At 49.2% G+C, this 8,219-nt stretch overlaps 1 protein-coding gene across 1 annotated transcript in view; it reads right to left on the minus strand.

Annotated features, from left to right (window-relative positions):
- The window catches only part of FOCAD (focadhesin), a 127,047-nt gene extending 123,939 nt beyond the window's left edge, over nucleotides 1–3,108 (minus strand). Inside the window, exons 1-2 of the mRNA XM_049796559.1 lie at nucleotides 2,993–3,108; nucleotides 81–155 (exon numbers count right to left, since the gene is read on the minus strand). The gene's annotated coding sequence lies outside the window, so the exon portion shown is untranslated. The remainder of the gene's footprint in view (nucleotides 1–80; nucleotides 156–2,992) is intronic.
- Between the last annotated feature and the right edge of the window lie 5,111 nt (nucleotides 3,109–8,219).

Genomic DNA, 8,219 nt, shown 5'->3' on the forward strand with positions numbered 1-8,219 from the left:
AAATTCCAAGTATGATTTATAAAGCAAAAACTCAGCACTACCTAAACCTGGAGTTAAGAAAAAAAAAAGAACAAACAAACGTTTTCTTAACCTAGCGTCTTGCTTTTTGGCACTGAAGGCATGAGAGCTCTAAAGATTAGGTCAAGACTTAGACACTGTGAAAAGAAAGAAATAAAACAAGAAGGTGAGGGGTTTTTCCTTTCTTCAGTTTAGGTAGCTACTTTAATTTGGAAACCACTTTCTATTAATTTAAAAAAAAATTTTGCACAACTGCTTTGTTGCCTTTAGGAGCCATGGTTACCACCTAGTCTTGTCAGTATGCCAAGCCCCTTCTATAAATAGGTATAAGCATCAGTATTTCTTGCAGCCCCTTTCTTTCATTCCCAGGAATGGCACAATTTCCTCACAATAATCCCAAGTATTGGAAAAGCAATAGCAGAATAGTGTTTCCTATTTTTCACTGTCTTTTACCACAGAAACAAGGAGGGCCAGGCCCATGAGAGCTGGCAAGGGTCTCTACAGCCTATCGACAGCAGCCTTGAAAACTACTGACAGTAGTAAGCTTTAGCCTAGCTTACAACATTTGGGACAGCATTCTGTCTCAAAAAAACACTTAGCAGAATCTTCTTTAACATTAACAACTTAGAGCATTGTGTAATTTATTTCCATGTTACAGCTGACAGAATTTAGTGTCATGCAAAATAGAAAGAACCCTTGTAAAGGAAGCAGCATCACCCTGAAACACATCCATCCACGTCCCAAACAACATCCAGGTGAGCAGTTCATTTTCATTTCCCTGCTTCCAGAAATAAAAAAATAATGCAGGAATACTATGAAAGGGAATAATTATCTTGCAAATTCTTACAGTAGTCCTCTCCTAACATACGGCAAAGGGCCCTGCCAAAATAGCTTGTCTCAGCATACATACACTGGCTACTAAACATCCCCAAACTTAGCCACGTCTGTCAGCAGCCGACCTTGTTAAGCTATAACTAATTACACCTCACTTCTCATGACATCTTTTTTTGTTCATTTGTCCTAAGCTGTATTTTTTCCTATTCTCATTGCTGAAGAGGCACTCTCCACCATGAATCACACAGATAAAAAACATCCACCCCAAACACACACACACCTCCCCCCCCCCCCCCAAGATAAAAAAAGAGACAAAGTATGAGAAACAGACCCTTGCTTGTTTTCCCAACATAATCAATGTGAATGGTAAGTGGTAGGTTGAGCTTGGCTGGCTGCCAGGTGCCCACCAAGCCGCTCTATCACTCCCCCTCCTCAACTGGACAAGGGGAGAAAATACAATTAAATGCTCACGGGTTGAGATAACAACAGGGAGAGATCACTCACCAATTACCATCATGGGCAAACCAGACTCAACTCAGGGAAATTATTTTAATTTATTACCAACCAAATCAGAGTAGGGCAATGAAAAATAAAAACAAGTCTAAAGCCACCTTCCCCCCCTCCCCTCCCTTCCTCCTGGGGTCAACTTCACTCACTCCCAACTTCTCTACCTCTTCCCCTCAAACAGAGCAGGGGGACAGGGAACAAGGGTTGCGGTCACACTCTTCCCCTGCTCCAGCATGGTGTCCCTCCCACAGGAGACAGTCCTCCACAAACTCCTCCAAGGTGGGTCTTTCCCATGGGCTGCAGTTCTTCAAAAACTGCTCCAGTGTGGGTCCTTTCCACGGGGTACAGTCCTTCAGGAACAGACTGCTCCAGCATGGGTTCACAAGTTCTGCTAGAAAACCTGCTCCGTGGGCTCCTCTCCATGGGGTCACAAGTCCTGCCAAGAGGCACAGCCTCCTTCAGGCATCCACCTGCTCCAGCATGGATCCTCCACAGGCTGCAGGTGGATATATGCTCTACTGTGAACCTCCACAGGCTGCAGAGGGACAGACAACCTGCCTCACCATGGTCTTCACCACGGGCTGCAGAGGAATCTCTGCTCCAGCACCTGGAGCATCTCCTCCCCCTCCTTCTTCATGGACCTTGGTGTCTGCAGGGCTGTTTCTTTCACATTCTCATGCCTCTCTCCCAGCCGCTGTTGTGCAGCAGTTTTCCTCCTTCTTCTTTAATACATTATCACAGAGGTGCTACCACCATCACTGACTGGCTCAGCCTTGGCCAGCAGCGGGTCTGTCTTGAAGCCAGCTGGCACCAAGGCTCCATCTGACATGAAGGAAGCTTCTAGCAGCTTCTCACAGCAGCCACCCCTGTAGCCCCCCCCCACTACCAAAACCTCGCCACACAAGCCCAATACAGCATCCTAGTGCTAAGGACAAGCACTGCTAAATGCAGCTGAACCAGAGAGGGGTTGTCATGGCATTACACTTTCAGATCTGGTCCATACCAGCAATTATGATAAGGTAAGCTAAGCTACGTATCAGAAAATGACCGCTAGGAGCACTGAGATCACGTTTCCTATTTTTATTGCCTTTCGCTTGTCGTTAGGGATTCTTGATTCAAACCGGTGTTCCTACCAAACCGGCAGAGCCTAAGTACCTGCGAACACGCCCACCGCTGTGTCTCACAGGTGCAGCACTCCACCGCTCCTCAAAATGACCATTACTAGGTTTAAAGAACAACACAACCAGAAAACCCCACAACTGAGTAAGGCAGCAGCCGTTGTTATCTCGCTGCTGGCCTGACACCGTGCCGCGGTGACATCCCCCGCAGGCCTCGGGCGGGGCGGGCGGGCGGCCCGCCCGCCCCGCTGCGCGCACGGCGCGTCCCGGCCCAGCACGGGCACATCCCGCAGCCCCCGAAGAGCGGCCCAGCGGGGGAGAGGCGGCCCTGCCGCCGCTCGGCCCCCACGCCCACCCAGGCGCGGCGGGAGCCCAGCACCCGCCCCGCGGCCCTGCGACCTCCGCCTCGGCGCCAGCCGCGTCCCCGGCGCCAGGCCCGCCCGCGCGGGCACCATAGCCGCCTCCCGCCGCTCCGCTCCGCTCCGCGCCGAGCGCTCTCACCTCACCTCACCCACCTCACCTCGCCTCGCCTCGCCTCACGACGCGGCCAGCTCCCGCGGCGCCTGCCACCCGCTCCGCGGCACGGAACGGACGCGGGCGCCAGCGTCAGGCTCGGCTGCCCCCAGCAGCAAGGAAGGCGCCTGCGCGGCCGGCGGCGCATGCGCACTGGCTGCCGAGCGGCTGCGGCGGGGCGGGCTGGGCGGCCGCGTGGGGCTGAGGGAGCCGCGCGCGGCTGAGGGAGCCGCGCGCGGTAAGCGCCTGATAAGGGGTTGAGATGAAGGCAGTGTAACAGGTAAAGCGAAAGCTGTGTGTGTGAGCAAAACAAAACAAGGAATTCGCTCACCACTTCCCGTCGGCAGGCAGGTGTTCAGCCGTCTGCAGGAAAGCAGGGCTCTATCCCACATCATGCTTGCTTACTTGGGAAGTCAAAGGCCATCGTTCCGAATGTCCCCCCTTTCCTTCTTCTTTCCCCAGCTTTCTACGCTGACCGTAATGTCATATGGTGTGGAATATTTCTCTGGTCAGTTGGGGTCAGCTGTCCCGCCTGTGTCCCCTCCTGACTTCTTGTGCACCCACCCACAGCCTCCTCGCTGGTGAGGTGGGGTGAGAAGCAGAAAAGGCCTTGACTCTGTGTGAGCGCTGCTTGGCAGTAATGAAAACATCCCTGTATTATCAACGCTCTTTCGGTCACAGATCCAAGACATAGCACCACACCAGCTACTATGAAGAAAATTAACTACATCCCAGGCAAAATCAGCACAGCTGCCGACGTGTATATGCAAAGTGAAGATCAGTCAGATCCCGTAGATCATGTAGACTGCTTGTTTTCTCTCCGTGACTTCTCCATAGTAACTTTCTGCAAGCGGCACGTACAAGTATTTGTGATGTGGCTTTCGGCTCAGTACAGTGAGCCCAAGATGGGCTCCCAAGTCTGCTTGTTGCAGGAGCTGCAGTATACCAAGATCAGTGAAAAGGACCTGGAGGACCTTTCACAGTGATGTATTTCACTATCTCTAGGTGACTGTAGGCAATGGCATGTATCAAAACGCAGCATTCCAACTCTTCTTCCCATTCTATCCTTTCTGCTTCATCTAAGAGCATCTCACTATTGACAGGTTGGTTCGTTATCAACATGCTGTGTGATACTTTGGGCCTCATATTCTCCATTTAGCTCTTGAGACACAGTAGGACATACGCTGCTGTCTGAGGTGGCTTGGGCCTGATTTATGCTGCTTGGTGCCCTGTTCTGTCAGTAACCTAAGTGACGGATAGACCCAAAACCTGTTGAATTGTTCCAGGAAATCACTGAATCTTAAATATGTCCAAAAATCTTTGATAGTGTTTTATAAAAAAGTATAGATGGCTATATATTTGAATAGTATAATTTATTATTCAGTCAGACTGAAGAAATAAAAGTTGAATGGAGACAGGAGAGTCTGTGCAGTAAACCAGGTAATAATTCTGGCCATTGCTAGTTTTACTTGGAAACAGACAAAAAAAGACTTTTAGTGGACTTGACTGTCTTTAGCATTTCGAGGTCTTCACATGCTGACAAGATTAAGGGAAGACAGGGTATTTGTTGTGGGAGTTTTAGTGTGGGCTTCCCTCATCATAGCAAGTTTGACTTGGTGGAAGAGTTGCACAGCCGAGCATTTTCTCAGTAGTGGAGGCTGTGAGTGGGGTGCCCGCCTTCTGTACCAGGGAGTGGGGGATGAGCTGGCAGAGAGGGGCAGTGCAGGGCTTTTTCTGGATTCCAGTAAGAAATGCTCAGCAGCAAATGGCATAATAAAAGAGCTGATAGAGCAGAAAGAGAAATCTAGATAGCAAATAAATCTGTCCCTTCAGACAGTGGGAATCCTGTGTTCATGGAGCATTGGACAGACCTCAGATGGATTTTCCCATGGCATGCTGCACAGGTGCCATATGCGGAGAGAGGTTCCTCCTTTTTGGTTGTTTGAGCTATTATACAATTTTCTTACAAGAAAGCAACTCTATTTATGAAGGATGCTTGCATGAGAACTTCATGCAGCACTTTAGATAAGGGCAAGGCTGTGCAGGTAACATAATCTCCAGTAGCGAGTGGCAGCTGCCTGCAGGCTCCTCAGCTACAACGCACTGGCTGAGTTTGTTCTGTGCCAAGGGACCTGTGCAGCATAACACAGGCCTGCAGGCCATGCTGGACATGCAACGCAGCACAGTCCTGCACCTGGTCAGGTCAGCTGTGATGTGGGTCTCTGATTCCGCCATGTACAATAGTCTCCTCATTAGGATCAATACATTCTACCCCTTGATGCATGTACACCTTACCTTTCCGAAAGGTATTATAAATTACAGATTACATTAACAACTTATGGGCTTCTCTGGTCCAAAGTGTAAGGCCCAGTAAAGCAGACATGGCCTATTCAAGACCACTGACTCCTGGGATAGAAGGTCTTCCATGAGACTCCCAGTACAGCTTCCCAGGTCCCTGCCTCGTGTACAGCTGGGGCAGAGAGCGAGTCAGTCCCAGCTGCCACGACATCCACTCTTGCAGTAGGTAGACATGGGGAGTGTGGATGCATTTCATATGCTTCTTTGTTGTTCTGTTTCCCTTTTTTACCATAGCTTGATAGAGACTATTTTTGTTTGTTGCCACATAGCCTTTTAGCCAACCAGCTTTTCTTTCTGAAGCTGCCATGTTGCAGAGCTTGCCCAGACAGGTGAAGTGAGTCTCAGTAGCACATTAACCAAGGAAACTTCTCTAGCCGTGTGTCGGCTCCATGGTATGTCCAAGAGAGGAGACACCCGGTCTCTGAGTACAGTGCTATCTGCTATTGCCCAAACGAGCATTAGCCAAAATAGCTTTTGTGATGGGTTGACCCTGGCTGGACGCCAGGTGCTCAGCAAAGCCATTCTATCACTCCCCCTCCTCAGCTGGACAGGGGACAGAAAATATAACAAAGGGCTTGTGGGTCGAGATGAGGACAGGAGAGATCACTCGCCAATTACCATCACAGGCAAAACAGACTCAACTTGGGGAAGATTAACTCAATTTATTACAAATGAACCACAGTAGGGTAATGAGAAATAAAACCAAATCTCAGAACACCTTCCCTCCACCCCTCACTTCTTCCCGGGCACAACTTCACTCCCGGATTCTCTACCAAGCCCCCCCAGCAGCACAGGGGGATGGGGATGGGGTTTATGGTCATTTCATCACACGTTATTTTCTGCCGCTTCATCCTCCTTAGGGGCAGGATTCATCACACTCTTCCCGTGCTCCAGTGTGGTGTCCCACCCACGGGAGACAGTCCTCCATGAACTTCTCCAACATGGGCCATTCCCATGGGCTGCAGTTCTTCACGAACTGCTCCAGCATGGGTCCCTTCCATGGGGTGCAGTCCTTCAGAAGCACACTGCTCCAGCGTGGGTCCTCCACAGGGTCACCAGTTCTGCCAGAAAAGCTGCTCCAGTGTGGGCTCCTCTCTCCACAGATCTGCAGGTCCTGCCAGGAGCCTGCTCCAGCGCAGGGTTCCCATGGGGTCACAGCCTCCCTTGGGCACCCACGTGCTCCAGGATGGGGTCCTTCCCGGGCTGCAGGTGGATATCTGCTCCACCGTGGACCTCCATGGGCTGCAGGGGGACAGCCTGCCTCACCATGGTCTTCCCCACGGGCTGCAGGGGAATCTCTGCTCTGGTGCCTGGAGCACCTTCTCCCTCTCCTTCTTCACTGACCTTGGTGTCTGCAAGGCTGTTTCTCTCGCATATTCTCACTCCTCTCTCTGGCTGCCATTTCTGTCTGTCCCAACTTCTTTTTCCTTCTTAAAAATGTTATCCCAGATGTGCTACCACTATCACTGATTGGCTTGGCCTTGGCCGGCGGCGGGTCCATCTTAGAGCCGTCTGGTACGGGCTCTCTTGAACACAGGGGAAGCTTCCAGCAGCTTCCTACAGAAGCCATCCCTGTAACCTCCCCTGCTACCAAGACCTTGCCACACAAAATCAATACAGCTTTCAATTAGATTAAAATTGCGATGAGAGCTCTTGAGGGGAAAGGAGCATATAGCCTTTTGAAATATTTTTATGCTGACAGTTCTGATCCTGTTTATACTGTGGAGCAGCTTGCTTTGAGAAGCACCTCACCAGAATGGCTTCGTGTTTGGCATCAGGATATAAGGGATATTACATGTATTCTCTGGATTAATTGACTCTGGTGCTTAATTCCCAGTACTTTTTCAAAACCCTGAGTTTCAGGCAGGTCATCTAAGGACATTGATGCATGAGGACATTGAGTGTACATAACCCAAACACTCTCACAAAGGGCTTTTGTTAGCTCCAGAGACTCAGTCCTGGTGTGAGACAAAAGGAATGCATCCCATCTGTATGAAACCATTTACTGTGCTATGGTCTCTATCTGTTTTAATACCATTTTTTTCTTTGCCCAGATCTCAGAAGCAAGAAAAAATCAGGAGATATTTCTTAATAGACATGCTTTTAAATTCACAGACATTGCTTTTGATTGCCTTTCAACTTGCAGGTCTTCTAGATCCTGACTGTGAAACTGAGATATGTTTTCTGTCATTCCCTGAAGTGGTGTCCTCAACTTCCAAGGTCTTCCCTTAAAGTAAAAGAAATGCTTGGGAGTTACAAAGGCAGCATCCATGCCAAAGTCATAATTGGGTTTGATTCAAAGCAGTTCATACCAGCTGCAGATTATGCTGCAAAACCTGCTTTCACTAGTCAAATTTGAAAGAAATTTGACACCTCTGGGAGGTGTCTCCAATATAATTTCCTGCTGGTCTTAATGTGGCCTATCTGTTATACAGAAAACAACAGTAGAATTCAGTTACCTTGGATTGGGCTGCCGAACAGGCTTACCACCCTCCAGTTCCTGTCACAAAATTTTTTGCAAAAGTCAGTAAATCCATGAAAACTGCCCTGTTCACTGGCCTGTGAATTCTGTTCCAGGAAAGAAACTAGACAGGAATCCTTGGCTCCAGTTGCACTTTTTGTAGGACATTCTGAGTTGTTTCATCAGGGGACAGTCATCTCATGAGGGGTGATGTGTGGTAATGCTCTCCAAGAAATTTCAGAAGGTTCTCTTCGAAGCTTTTGTAATGTGCTGTGAGGTCTCCCAGTGAAGGTTATTATCCAAATGAAAATCATACAGTAGCAGCACTGATAATGGCCTAATCTGCATATCCCATTTCTTATATGGAGTTTTATCCAAGCCAGAAAGCAATTCCAGCTTTAAAAATGAAA

Source organism: Accipiter gentilis, chromosome Z, assembly GCF_929443795.1.
Source record: "Accipiter gentilis chromosome Z, bAccGen1.1, whole genome shotgun sequence".
In the NCBI taxonomy this organism is placed as follows: domain Eukaryota; kingdom Metazoa; phylum Chordata; class Aves; order Accipitriformes; family Accipitridae; genus Astur; species Astur gentilis.